Here is a 13,918-nt window from a genome sequence, read left to right as displayed (position 1 = left end):
TATATTTTGTTTTCTATGTAGACCTCATACATTTCAGCAATGTATCATATATTTAAATGGTGAGTTTAGAGAATAACAGATGTGGTTCTTACATCAGTTTAAAATGCGAAACACAATACAATAACATTGACTATTTTATAATAGAAAAAGAATGGAGTATTTTTTATTACAACCATAAAAGGTAATCAGTCCTTACTGCTTACATTGTTTTACTACATCATTACTAGTTTCTGGATCTTTGAGACTTTCCTTCCACAGTTTATTTCCTCCACTGTAGTAAGGCTTTCTATAGAGGAGGATACGCTAAGAGAAGGCAAGGTATTTGCTGGCTAGTATCGGTATAGTGGCTTTGGCCAGGGAAAGGGCGGTATAGAGGAGGTAGTTATCTCAGAAAAATAGAGGAAATCATTAAGGGGATTCTTGGTTTTAAACAAAAAAGGGTTTTAAATGCACTTCTAGACATACTGAGGCATTTTCTTTATCAACTGTCTCTGTAGTTCTTAGGTTAATGCTAAGCTTGCCTTTAGTAACGAATGTAGTCTATATTAATGGTTCCTCACGAAAGTTCCCCAATTCTTTACCAAGAACAAAAAACCCACCTAGCAAAGCAGCCATATATATGGTAAGAGAGTTCCTTTTCTCAGGAATGTTTACTTGTTGAAAAACTATTGTACCTGTTATTTTTATTGCTTAAATGCAAACGAGAGCAGACTGTATTTTGCCAGTGCAAATAAAAGTAATAAAAATGTACATTAAGAGATTAAATTCCTAATAAAATCTTTCAGCACAACACATCATGCAGTTCAGTGACTTTTGTGAATTATTAATATAATAGAGGTTTGGGATCTGTATTGTTAAAGATAGCAGTGCTTTTCCTTTCATATTTACTGATTCATCTGTTTAAAGAAGAAAAGGAGATGGAAACATCTGCGTGTAATGTAATAACAATTGTGTGTGCGTTACTTAGGAACAGAGTACAGAAGAAAGTAAAGGGCTGAGAGTTGGTTTATTATCCTCTAATTCCAGTTCAACTCAACTCTGAATAGAACTTAATTAGTTGTCACCTTAATTCTTCCCACTTGTAGTGCTTTTTGCTGTTCACGTGACCCAGGTGTTGCAAGTAGTTGATGACTGTGCAAAATAACACTGTTTGCATAAATTCTGAGGTTAATGCTGCCTTGTGATAGTACTGATTCCATTAAAGACAGCCACGGCATGCTCTGCCTGTTAGGACAGTTTCTACTTAAAATAAAGATCAACAGTGTTCAATTAGAAATAAATGATTGCTTATTTCCTTCTCTTTGTTTTGAATGGATCTGTATTAGTTCTCCCTAATCTAAGACTTTAAATGAGTATTTCAAATAAAATAGTTCTCAAGCAGTGAGCTGGTCACCGATTTTCAACAATTTATTTCTAAACTTTTATCCAGTCAATGCAACCTCACGTTCTATTGACTTTGAGAGGTTTCAATTTATGATAGAACTTGGCACAAGGTCTTTAATAAATCTTTCCAGGGTTTTCAAATTTATAGCTGTAAATCAGGCTCTGCCTGTCATTATTTCATAAATAACTTCTGATAGAAAGTCTTTATTTCTGCACTGTGATACAATAAAAAGAAAAATTCAACTAATAAATTCAGTAATAATATTTAATTAGAAAAATTCAACAAATAGGCACAGTGGACTGGTGTCATGCCACATGTTAATTTTGAGACCCTGCTTGATCTGATATCTCTCATTTCTGCATGCAGGTCTGTGATACAGGAATAACCAGCACAAGATGAAGTCAGATGTGTATTCTGTAGTACTCTTTTGAATGGAAGATTTAGGTCAAGTATATTCTCTTTAATCAGCAGTGAACCTCAAAGCAGAATTCACATGTGCAGTGTCTTTGAAAGAGGTAGCTATGAATTATTACATGTCTTACAGAAATTCCTAGAACACCTGATGCTAAGAGTCAAGTAATGGTCATATGGATGCTGGTGCTTCTCATTGCTGGGTGCAATGTGAATATGATCTTGTGCGTGTTGTGTGTGCTTGTGCTTTTGTATATATGTTACACTCAGAAGTCTCGTGGATGACTGCTCCTCTATGTTTTCTGGTGTGTCTGTATTCCCTCCAGTTGCTATGCTTGAAATGTGAGTCTTGAAGTATTGGTGTGGCTATGTACAAGTTTAAACACTGAGAGATGGGACAGTAAGAGGTGGTATGTAAGGCACTGTATGTCTTTCAAGTCCCATATGATTCACAGGCTGTTTTGGTCTATGTATGTCAGTGTTCGCTGATAAGGAAGCGAGACTTGGTCTTGACTGGAGCAAAGCTTTCCTTGCACCATGGCGTGAGAAGCAGTGTCCTTGAGTTTCTGATTTTCTGCTGTGGTAGTGATGAACTGTAGTTTCTCTGAAAAATGGTTTACTTGGACATGGATTTTATTTTCCAGGGTTAGGTATGTACTTAATTGTTGGATTCAACATTTCTGTGCTTCCAATTGCAGTTCAGGAAAACGGGTCATATAGACTTTTGTGACGCTATGTAAATGTTACAAAATTGCTAGATTAAAAACACATAATGAATCGCATCTGTTAGTAGTAAGGATATTTGCAAATCAACCAGTTGTATTAAAACTTTAAGACTGACTACCTACAAGAATTTACACTATGTCCAAGTGAAGATTTTTAGTTGCTTAAACTTTGAACTGCCCTGCAGAAGTTAATGCAGAATATGCTTTGTATGGAGTATAAACAGCCAGTTGTTTGTTTCGTTGAGTTTTCCCAGCTTTTTGGTTAGGTTGAGGTACTGAGAATGTTTCTTTTACTTTTTCATACCTTCAAACTGATTTCAGGGTCTTTTAAATTCGGGGTTTGGTTTGAAACTGTTTGTGGATACAGTTGTTGGCAGCAAATAGTCTGTTCTCCAGAGGAAGATGTAGCCCAGGCTGCCCACCCTTCCTTCTCTGGTGCTGTTGGACCCTGTCCCATCACAGGGGGAGTATCAGCAGAGAGGACACCAGAGTGAAAGAGGCCCACCAACCTAAGAGTCCAGCTTCTTCAGAAAAAATGCCAGCAAACTTGGCCTCTTTTTAAATTTGTCCCTTGCTAGCAGAGAGGGAAACGCCACATCTGCCTGCTCCTGAGAGCACAGTCTGCAGTGAGCAGTGCTGACTTCCACAGGTGCGAAGTTGCCGTCAGTCATCAGGGTCCTGTTGTTGCTCCATGCAAACTGTGAATGTGTACCAGAAGTGTTGATGTTTTGGTCAGTGTCATAAAGACTTACACAGTAGTGATCCTTACTGCAATACTTCTTCAAAACAACCTTTTTATAACGCTTTTGTAATATTTATGCACAGGAGAAGGAAAGGGGAAAAATGGGCTAAAAGTCTATTGGAAAAATGTTTGACAGTTATCCTGGATGTACCTGGGAAATGGTAGTAATAGTAGTAATGTTAAATCTGAAAGCGGAAAATCTTTGATACTTCCGCACTATAAATAATTACTAACAAAGATGATTGCCAGTGTGGAGAATTGTTTGCAGAGGGATTAATTTCTGATTGTTAAGTGTAAGTATATTTAGAAAGAAAACGATTTTTGTTCCTGAAAGCCAAGAAGTTGGTGTAAATTGGGGGAATTAGTGATTCGGACTCCACAGAGCAAACATCAGCCTGGTTATTACAGATGAGACTTGATAGATGTAGTTATATTGAGGTTAGCGCAGGAAGCTATTCTTTTATTTTACATTTTAATGACTGAATTCAGTCGTTATGGCTGGCATATTATTGTTAGCAATTGAATTTACACAGTTTACTTTAAAAAATATCCAGTTTGGCAGAGTTTCCCTTCCTGAAATGTTGCAAATATTTCTAAGCTCTTAATGTTCCTCTTGCTACGTCACCTCTGACCCAGAAATCTCCATTCATAAATTAATTTGTGCATATGAGCATATACATTCATGGATCTGCAATGTCCAAGACAGTAGTGCATCCAGTAACTCTAAACGCTTTTGAAATTTTAAGACTAAATATTTTAGTCTTAAATTTTATCTGAATTTTGCTAAGATTTAAAATGTAAATTTCTATGTTAAAAATGCTTTTAACTTTAGAGCTACCACTAACCATTTTGACTGGCTTTAAATCTGTTTTTTCTAATGTAGTCAGCTGCCAGCTACCATTTCTAAAATGTTGTTTCATTCTGCAGCTTGATGGATTTAGAATAACTTATGTGAGCATGCTAGTTCTACCGTTTTACATTCTTAAATATCTGTATCAGAGGTTAATGGGGTCAGTACTTGAATTAACAAGTTGTTAACTGAGGATGCCTAACTATATGCACTACCACAGTAATAGAATGCAAAGAATTGAGCTTGAGGAGGCATAAAGGAGCTTACCAGTATCTGCTTTCAAAACTGAACAACAGGAGCGCTCCTGTCCTTTGTCTTTTGCAGTTTTGCAATGCAGTCCAGAAATTGTGACTCCAAAATCTGAGATTTTATTTTGTAAGTGAAACTCTTTAGCAGTATGCAAGGCAAGATCTATTAGTGCTAGTCTCTGCATCCAAAATAAATAAAAGGTAGCTAGATAAGATTTGACTAGATGTGACAACAAGAGATATGTAAACATTTTAATAGGGACCTGCCATCATGGGTGGAACCTGCCGCTAGAAGAGGTGCAACACAGCTCTAGCAAACTCGAGCACAGTTGTTTCATCTAAAAATAGTAACTCCACCAGCTTGCTCATCCTGAACAAGGAATTTGTGGAAGTCTTGTGCTTTGGGTTGTAAGTGGTGGCTCTCATGCATTTATGTAAAGGGTTATTGTTTTTTCTGTTCCTTATTTGGTGAGAAACCTTCTGTTGGAACACAGGAAGATTTTTCTGTAAATGTTTTCATTTTATTTTTCAAAAACTGCTTTTACTGCTGGAAGGATGAACAGTTTATTGACAGAATGTAACAGCAGCATGTGGGGCAGAAACAGAAATGAGGCAAAGCATTTGTTCATCTTAACTCTTAAAAGCAATAACCCAACAGTTCCCTGAAGCTTTCATCCAATTCAGAATCCCCAGAGCTCCTTTTTTCAACTCTGGGGCTACCCAGATCATTTCCATGGATGGTCCATTTCGTCTTTTGAAGCTAGCTCCTTTAAAAACTGTCCCTTTTCTCAGTGAAGACATGTTCCCGCCTCCCTTTCTGTATTTTCTTTCTCTATGTAAAAAGAGAGGAGAAGAAAATTATTTCAAAAGCTTTATTAGCTTACGTTTCAGAGGGGAGAGACTTTCTACATTGCAGACAAGTAAATGCAGAAGTTAATATTATGACAGAAATGCTTTGGAAGTCCAGTATGTAAGTGGATAAGCATGTGGATTCTGTCTGTGCTCCACTTGCTGTTCCTTTTCCTGCTGGCAATGTGTCACGGTGGTGGTGAGTATGCCAGCCTCTCAATGCACCCCTGAATTGCTGCTGCTACCAGCCCTTTCTGTGACAACACTGGAAACATAACAATCACATTTTTTACCCTTAATACTGGTTCTAAAGATTAAGTCTTTAATGAAGTTACAAAAAAGCAGGGTTGAATAATGAGCTCTGTGCCTATTATGGCACAGATATCGAGATATCATGATGTGCCTATCATGGTTGGCGTGTTAGTAGCAACCAAGCTCACTAGGGTCTTCAGCTAATTTAAATTATCCTGGTCTGTCTGTACCCTGTATAATCTTCCCAAACGTCTGTCTTCTGTCGCTGTTTCTAGTTGAGGTGAATTTCATCATACCAGTGTTTTTGGAAAGTCTCAGTTTACCATCATAAATACTCTTGCCTATATAATATATTTACCACAATAAATGTGGTATAAGACCTGAGCTATAGTTTCTCTGTGATTAATATGTTTTAACTCACAGATACCTGGTGTTTTCTGGAATCTGAATCTCAGATCCAGTAACATACCACACATGAAGAAGAGGAAGAAGGATATGCTGATCAGTTCTTAGAGTTCAAAATTTGGGCTCAATTTAAAATACTTCTGTTCTTCTACATGTCTGACATATGGTCAAGACTGGAAATTATACAAGAGAATATGGATATTTTGGGACTAAATATTTCACAAGGGTAACTTCACAAGAACTTTCCCCTGGTTCACACAGCCTTCTACCCAGACAACAGATACTTTCTTACACCTAATGGTCTGCCTTGAAGTCCCCTTTCATGTGCTTCTGGTATGTGTCTTCATGCTGCTAAAGTTCCTTTGATCTCCTTTTGGCCACTTTCCAGACCATCTTTTAATTCCTTTTGTGAAATTTCCATACCAGCTTTAATTCCTGCCAGAAGGAAACTGTTCCATCTCTGTTCAAGCAGGGCCCCAAAGCTTTAAAATCTTAACATTCGCTGGAAGAAATGCTCCCTGCTCAGACAGTGGAGAAGTCAGGAATAGGTAGATCCATCCAGTGCTGGGGAGAGAAATAAGGAGGCAGAAATATAGACATTCCTTCCTGGACTGCAATTGCTGTCTTTCCATTTGCTGCTTGACTTGATTGCAGAGATACTTGGCTTTTATCTTCAGTACTTGCTACTCTTGAGGCTCCAGAAATCTTTATCAAAAAAATGGAAATCCATCCAAAACCATAACTCATTTGGCACTCTGCCAATTTCTTTCTGCTCTCTGTACTTATATCCATTGAATCTTGTGAGCACAAGACCTGGGATTGCCACCAGTACATTTTACTGTCATTAAAGGACACAGATATAACTCAAAATCATCTGGGACATGGAGTCATTGATTAATCTGTGTATGGCTCTCAGGTGCAGTGGGAGGGTCTTCTTGAAATTTTGAGTCCTTCCTTCTACACCATTCTACTGAAAAGGAACTTCAGTAGAAAACTGGAAGGAGGCCTGGCAGGCTTCTTGGGTAAGGTCCTAGTTAAATAGGGTAGCATCAACACACTTGTCTAAAGGATGGGTTCAGGATTTTACCTTATCATAAGGGAAAAGCTAGTGGTGTTTACTTTTTTAAGTTTACCACTCTACTCTAGAATTGGAAGCGACTGGAAATAATGGAAGTTCTGTTAAGAATTTTTTTTAATTCTGTTGTATTTTCTCTACTCTGTTATGGTTTTAAAATATGCTACTTAGTGTCCTAACAAACACCAACAATTTCTTCTTTAAAATCCTGACAAGTTGTTACAGCCTTTATGTAATTGTGATTTAATATTCAATATCCAATGAAGTCTATTAAGAACCTGCCACTGGCTCCAGTGGGATTGGGTCAGGGTGCATGACTTTGCATAGCTGTATACTGTGTGCATACTGTAAGTCCATAAAAATATATGTCTGTATATACAAACCACATATGCTGTTTGTGCTTTGAGAGTCCTGATTTTAATCGCTACACCTACTCTACAATTACTTTGTACAGTAACCTTTGTTACTTTTGTTTTCAGTACGATATTATATACGTTGTGGAGATGTAGTATATAACCCCTGATACTGCAAGAGTTCTTTGAAGAGTTAATCTGACTTGGTGCAAGAATGCATAAAGTAATTGCTTACTAAAAAGCTTTCTGGGAATCTGTGTGCTGAATCTTCAGAGATTCAATATCATTGCTGTTTTTATTCTTCTGGACAAAAATAGGTAAAGGTGGAAATTTGGCCTAACTTCACTGTATTCAGAAATCTTAGATTCTATGAAGCTTAAATTTTCCTATGTACTGCCAGGAAACATAAGTACATTTGGCAGCTTTACAAAAAAAAATTCTGGGAGCTGAAATTATGTGGATTTATTAAAGATGTTTGTTAATTTTCTTAGGGTTTACTGCATTCCTATTCACCAGCAAACTTTGTTTAGCCTATCAAGAATTTATTCTTTAACCAAAAGAACAGATTTTCTGTAGTTACTATCACCACTGAGATTTATCATTTTGTTTCTTTGTTTAATGCGTCAGGAAATTTGGAAATTCTTATGCATAATATAGTACCCTAAATTTAACAAATTATTAATATTATCCTGTTCTATACTGTGACCCTAATACTGTCTGCAAGTTTCCTTAGGAGCTTAATGTATTCAAATTTATAACAACCTGGGTACAAACCCATTTCTTTGACCTTTTTGCCTCCTCCTTCTATATAATTTACCCTTGCTGCATATTGTTTTCTTTTAAATAGTCTTATGTCTTTGCTTGAAGCAAAGCTACTGTCCAGATTTTCTCTTTGAGATAACGTTACTTCAAGCTACTTTTTAACTTTCTGAAATGTAAAGTGATTGTAGTTAGGTTTTAATTGTATGTCTTTTTATTCTTTTCAAGAATATACTGCCTGGACACATTATCAGTTTGTTACTTAAAGAGCTGATAAATGCATCTAAGGTGTATTAATTTATGTTGCAATAGAATTCAAATTAATGCTAACCAGAAGATCTTTCAATGGATGAGTAGCACAAAAGGTATAATTAAATCTCTCTGAAAAAAAATTACAGGATATTTCATAAATGTTAGTAATATAGTTTCAACCCTGAAATGTATTTCTTTGATACAGATATTTTTCTGGGTTATCTCTAGCAGAACTGTTAAAAAATGTACATATCTTAACAAAACAGTAATTGCTCCCTTGATCTGCCCATTTGGGTACTTTTGGGTTTGTGCTTATTTGTTAGGTTCATGTTGTTCCCCTAAATTATGCTTTTAAAACTTCCAAGAAGTTTGTGTTGTGGTAGTATCCTAATGACACAGTGGGTTTTTTTGAGCTATGTGCAGAGCATTTAGGTAAATACTTAATCTTAAACTGATAAAGAGTCTCCCTGTAGTTGATGTTTACTGTCAAGAGCATTCCAGAGTGCTTTCCTCGAGGCATCAGCTCAAAAACTAACCCACTCTCAAGGAAAAGATTATGGCTGAAGAATTAGCACAGTTGCATTGTTAGGAAGAAAAATGGGGTGCCAAATGCAAAAATAGTCACTTCAATTAATCAGTCTTCAAAAACGTGGTTAACTTTATTGTCACCTGGTTCAGTCACTTGTGGGAGTTTATCATCAACAACCCCTTGTGGTCAAAACCAGTAACTGTAGTAAAGGAAGAGATGAATCACCTTTTCTAGCTCTGAGCCTCTAAGAACAGGTCTTGTTGCAAATGTTGTGCTTTGTGCTTTGTTTGGGTTGTTAGTGACAAAGAATGAGACACAATGATCCAGCCCTTTGGAATAAGTGTTTGTTTGCTTAACTGTGTTTCTGTAGAATCTTACGTTGGGTTGGACAAAGCTTGTTAGTTCATTTCTCTGAAAATATCATGGCAGACAAGCAAGGAGTGGAGGCTTAGCAAAGGGATTTTTTTCTACAGAACACCAGAGAGTTTCATGTATTACAAAGTGCCATTTTGTAGAAGTATAGAAACCGTATATGTGGGACAGGGCCTCTGCGAGTCTGTAGTCAAACGTCCCAGTGGAAGCACAATATTGCCAAAACTATAGATTGAGTCAGCTGTGGATTTGTATAGCTGAGTCTTGAAAACCTCCAAGGATGGAGATGCCCCAGCATCTCTGGATAACCTTTCCAGGTCTGTGCTACCCTCCTAGAGAAAAAGCCTGTTTATGTAGCCAGTCTGAACCTCTCAAGCTGCCACTCAGTTGCATTTGATCCTACAACGTTATGCCCAGCTACCAAGAGGTGTTTGGCTCCATTGCCTCTGTAATCCTGTCAAGTAGTTGTAAACTGCTATTAAATTGTCCTTAGCCTTCTCGTCACCAGTTTAAACAAGCCTAGCTCTTTCAGTCTCTGCAGAAGTCCTAGATGCCTGACCAACTTGGTAGGTGCTTAGCACTTTGCTGGATTTTGTCCAATTTCTCCCCTTTGGCTGGGGGGGATTAAAAGCTGGATGCAGTGTTTGAGGTGTAGCCTCATCAGTGATGAGCAGAGTGTGATCTTTCTGCAGGATGTATTCTTCCTAGTGTTAACCCAGCATGTAGTTTGCTGATGTGAGCCCACTGTTGGCTCATCCAGGATGACCCCAGGTCCTTTCCAGCCCGGCTGCTTTATTACCAATTTCTTTTCAGCCAGATATGTGGAGCTCCTCTGCCCCGAGCACAGAATTTTGCACTTCTTTGAACCTTCTAAAGTTTCACAGGTTCCATCTAGATTCTCACAGATAGCATATTTTGTTGCTTTACAGCCATTTCTTGTCATCCCTTAGTTTGTAACTGAGAGGTGAAGCACTGAGTTTGTATTGTTAGTTATATCACTGTGGAAGTTTTTAGACTGACAATGTGTTGCAATCCACAGTGCATAGTGAATATACACTAAGCTTGGATGGCACCAAAGTGATTTTTCTGTATGTTTTTTCATGAATCAGTGTAAGCTTTTGGCTACCTCCAGCTCACAAGATGGTTTGAAATATACCAAAGAGCCTTAGACATTTCTGCTTTGTGAAAGACTTGTTGATTCTTTTCTTAGTGAGAAAGATGGAATTTTTATCTAATCCTCAAATAGCAACATTGGGAATTGCATTTAGTGTGCAGTGGACTTGAAAGAAAGCAATGTTCTTTTTAGCTTGTATAAAAAAATCATAGGTTTTTAGCAAAGCCGTAGCATATAGTATATGGAAACTGTCGTTATTCCTTTTTCTGTGGAGACTGTCCATTGAAGTTCAGGTACTAGCAACATCATTTCTGAATGCTGGGACGTAAGTATGGGCTCCCTAGCAGTGATAACTAACATGATTCAGCTCTAGGTAGAAATTGTCAGGCTCATTTTTCTTCTCCAGCTCTGTGTTGTTTGGGGAGACACAGGTGGGACTACAATCCACAGTGGTACTGTCCTCTCACATGCACAGGAATTGGGAACGGTTATGTTCAAGCGCTGCCTGAATGTTGTCACTGGGTGAGGAATGGAGATGAGGAATCCACTGCTGCAGCCATAGGTGTGTGGATTCATTCATCTAAAGGTCCACACAATGGACTTCTCACCATTTCTTTTTCCAATCATGGAGACTGAAAGGTAGGTTTTCTTCATTTCTCAAAGGCAGCATGAACTGTAGAAAACCCAGTGATTTCCATAGGACTCACAGGAAAATTTCTGGTGGATCTGAGAACTAAGTCCAGGAACTGTATTACAGTCCTTATGTACGCAATAGATTCTACCCAATATTTAAACAGGAAGAAGAGGGGATATTCTACCTTGGATATGGTGGTAGGATGCAAATTCATCCTAAAAATAGCATGTGCTTTCTGTCATGGAAGAGCTTTCTGTTTGAATTGGACTAATCTCTGGAACATACATCTTTCTCATGTGGCAAAATTGTTTTCTTTTTTTATTCCATGAACTACTTTCCCAGACAGTGAAAGTGATTCTACCTTTTAGAAGTACCCCTTATGGTTAAAGTGCCTCTTGAAGTGCTTGGGACACATAGGTCACCATAGACCGTAGAGGGGGTTTAAGAAAAATAGTTATCTTGGGGGCAGAAAATCAGGAGGATGTAAGCAAAAGAAAGGTTCTTTGAAGCATTTAATGCATAAGGTGCTTGTTTTTGAACAAGTTTTTTTTGTAAGCTTTTCGTGAGGCTTTTTTTTTGAAACAAATGTATGTTGCCTTCAAAGTGTGAAATGCTTGGCATTTCACAAACAAAAATCCACAATGTGACCATTTCAGCTCTTGCTTTCAGATGGCAACGTGCCCTTGTGGCCAAGAAGGCCAACGGTGTCCTGGGGTGCATTAAAAGGATTGTGACCACCAGCTCGAGAGAGGTTATCCTCCCCCTCTACTCTGCCCTAGTGAGACCACATCTGGAGTACTGCGTCCAGTTCTGGGCTCCCCAGTTCAAGAAAGACAGGGAACCATTGGAAACACTCCATTGGAGGGTTAAGATGATCAGGGGACTGGAGCATCTCCCTTATGAGGAAAGACTGAGAGACCTGGGTTTGTTCAGCCTGGACAAGAGAAGACTGAGGGAGGATCTCATCAGTACTTATAAATATCTGAAGGGTGGGTATGAAGAAGATGGAGCCAGACTCTTTTCAGTGGTGCCCAATGAGAGGCCAAGGGGCAATGGGCACAAATTGGAACATAGGGAGTTCAACCTCAATATGAGAAAAAACTCCTTTCCTGTGCGGGTGCCAGAGCAGTGGCACAGGCTGCCCAGGGAGGCTGTGGAGTCTCCTTCCTTGGAGACATTCAAAACCCGCCTGGGTGCGTTCCTGTGCCCCTTGCTCTGGGTGTGCCTGCTCAAGCAGGGCGCTTGAACGAGATGATCTCCAGAGGTGCTTCCCAATCCCTACCATTCTGTGATTCTGACTCTGAGAGGCGTTTAAGCAGTATGTAAAACCTAAGGTCACAGGGTTCAGTGATAATTTTGGTTCTTTCTGATACTCCTAGTATTTGTCGCATAAAGAAATGGAGCAGATTTACAAAAATTCCTGTTATTTCTTAGAATAACAACTGTCTTAGAAAGTGAACAGAACATCTGTCTGTAGTGCCCAGGGCATAGTTAATCATTGTCCTATTTCTTTGAGCCAACCTGCTGTATCTTATTTTATATTTAAATACTGGGTTTATTAAATATGGTTCTTGTACATGTGACCCATTGTTTCTCTTGGGGATACCTCATCCAAGTATCTTGGCCAAAGTCTGTTTATAATCCTAGCCCATGGACATCCATAATCATAGTCCAAGGTAGTAGTTATTCAGAGAGACAAACTGTTTTGTTGCTTTGAAGTTGTTATATGTTGGAAACTGGGAACTTTGTGAAGAGCAGTATACAGTGACAAATAAAACCATGAAAATTAAGAAAATGCCCTGTCTGGCATCTTTGTTCAGGAAATAAGTGATGCATAAGTCTGTTTTGCCCAAATAAGAAGTGAACAATTCTATTTACCCCTGCAATTACTCTTTAGTGTACACCTAGGTGTAAGGTTGAGCTTAAGTAATTGATACAATAAAAGTTGGGCTTGTTTTGTTTTGGTTAGGTTTTTTTCCCTCCTAATAGAGTTCCTCTGCCATATTTTTATAATCATCATTTTCTTGGCTTGCTTTCCATGCTTTTCAGCAGTCCTGAATTATATATAAACCTCACACGTATAGGCTTTGTCTTGTTAATCTTCCAAGTGAATTGAGAGACATTGCTGTTGACCAAAGTTAAGCAAATGCAATGAAGGCTTATATGTTTCCAATTAATTATTGGAAATCGTTCCTGCCTGTAAACGTCAGTATTCAGTGCATGCTCCAACCAGAACAAAATTAGCTTCCAATCCTCTGTCTCTAAACTGGCATTTCCTCCAACAAGAACCATCATGGTACTCTTGAAAGATAGAGATCGATCACTTTTGGAAGCAAAGACACTTGTTTTAGTAAGGCTTTAGAGAATTGTTTTTGAAATTGTAAGACAGTTCATTCATCACTACACTCAAAAGAATGGTTTATTCATGTATTTCATGTAGGGGTTGCTTTGTCTCTTTCTCTCCAATGGACTGCACTTTGGTATATACAAATCATTTCTGTGTGTCACACTAGGAACTGGTGGCTGAAAACTGTCATCCTAGCTGGAAACCACGAGGCTAGGGGAAGGTTTCCTTTTTTTCCATTAGAAGTTGTCTTTTTTAGGGTCAGTTCTTGTGGTAGCCCTATTTGGATTAATGTGGAAGTAAAATAAAATGTCTCTTTGGAATTGGTGGGACAGAAGAAGCAAAATAACTGCTTCTCTGTTAGGTAATTTATATGGTAATGGTTTCTGTAAAGGAAATGTGTGAAGAGCAGACTACGAAACTTGCCATTTTGAAAGGGATGTAGAAGGGAGAGAGTTACCCATTGGCAAGTACTTGTTCGTGTCAGAGTTGAGAGATTAATGTAAACATTGTTTTATTTAGGCTGTCTAGTTAAGTTGATTCTCAGTGGCCATATCCCAGCTTGCTGTATAGGTAACTGGCAAAAGCATCATCAACTCATGAACCAAAGAATCCAGCTT

The 13,918-nt window shown here is 38.3% G+C and overlaps 1 protein-coding gene across 5 annotated transcripts in view; it reads left to right on the top strand.

The window, feature by feature from the left end:
* PPP2R2C (protein phosphatase 2 regulatory subunit Bgamma) overlaps positions 1 to 13,918 on the top strand; it is a 204,063-nt gene that overhangs the window by 66,995 nt on the left and 123,150 nt on the right. The gene's annotated exons all lie outside the window — the stretch shown is intronic.

The sequence above is a fragment of the Phalacrocorax aristotelis genome, chromosome 4, assembly GCF_949628215.1.
Source record: "Phalacrocorax aristotelis chromosome 4, bGulAri2.1, whole genome shotgun sequence".
NCBI classification, from domain to species: Eukaryota; Metazoa; Chordata; class Aves; order Suliformes; family Phalacrocoracidae; genus Phalacrocorax; species Phalacrocorax aristotelis.
This window is presented reverse-complemented; position numbering and strand designations above follow the sequence as displayed.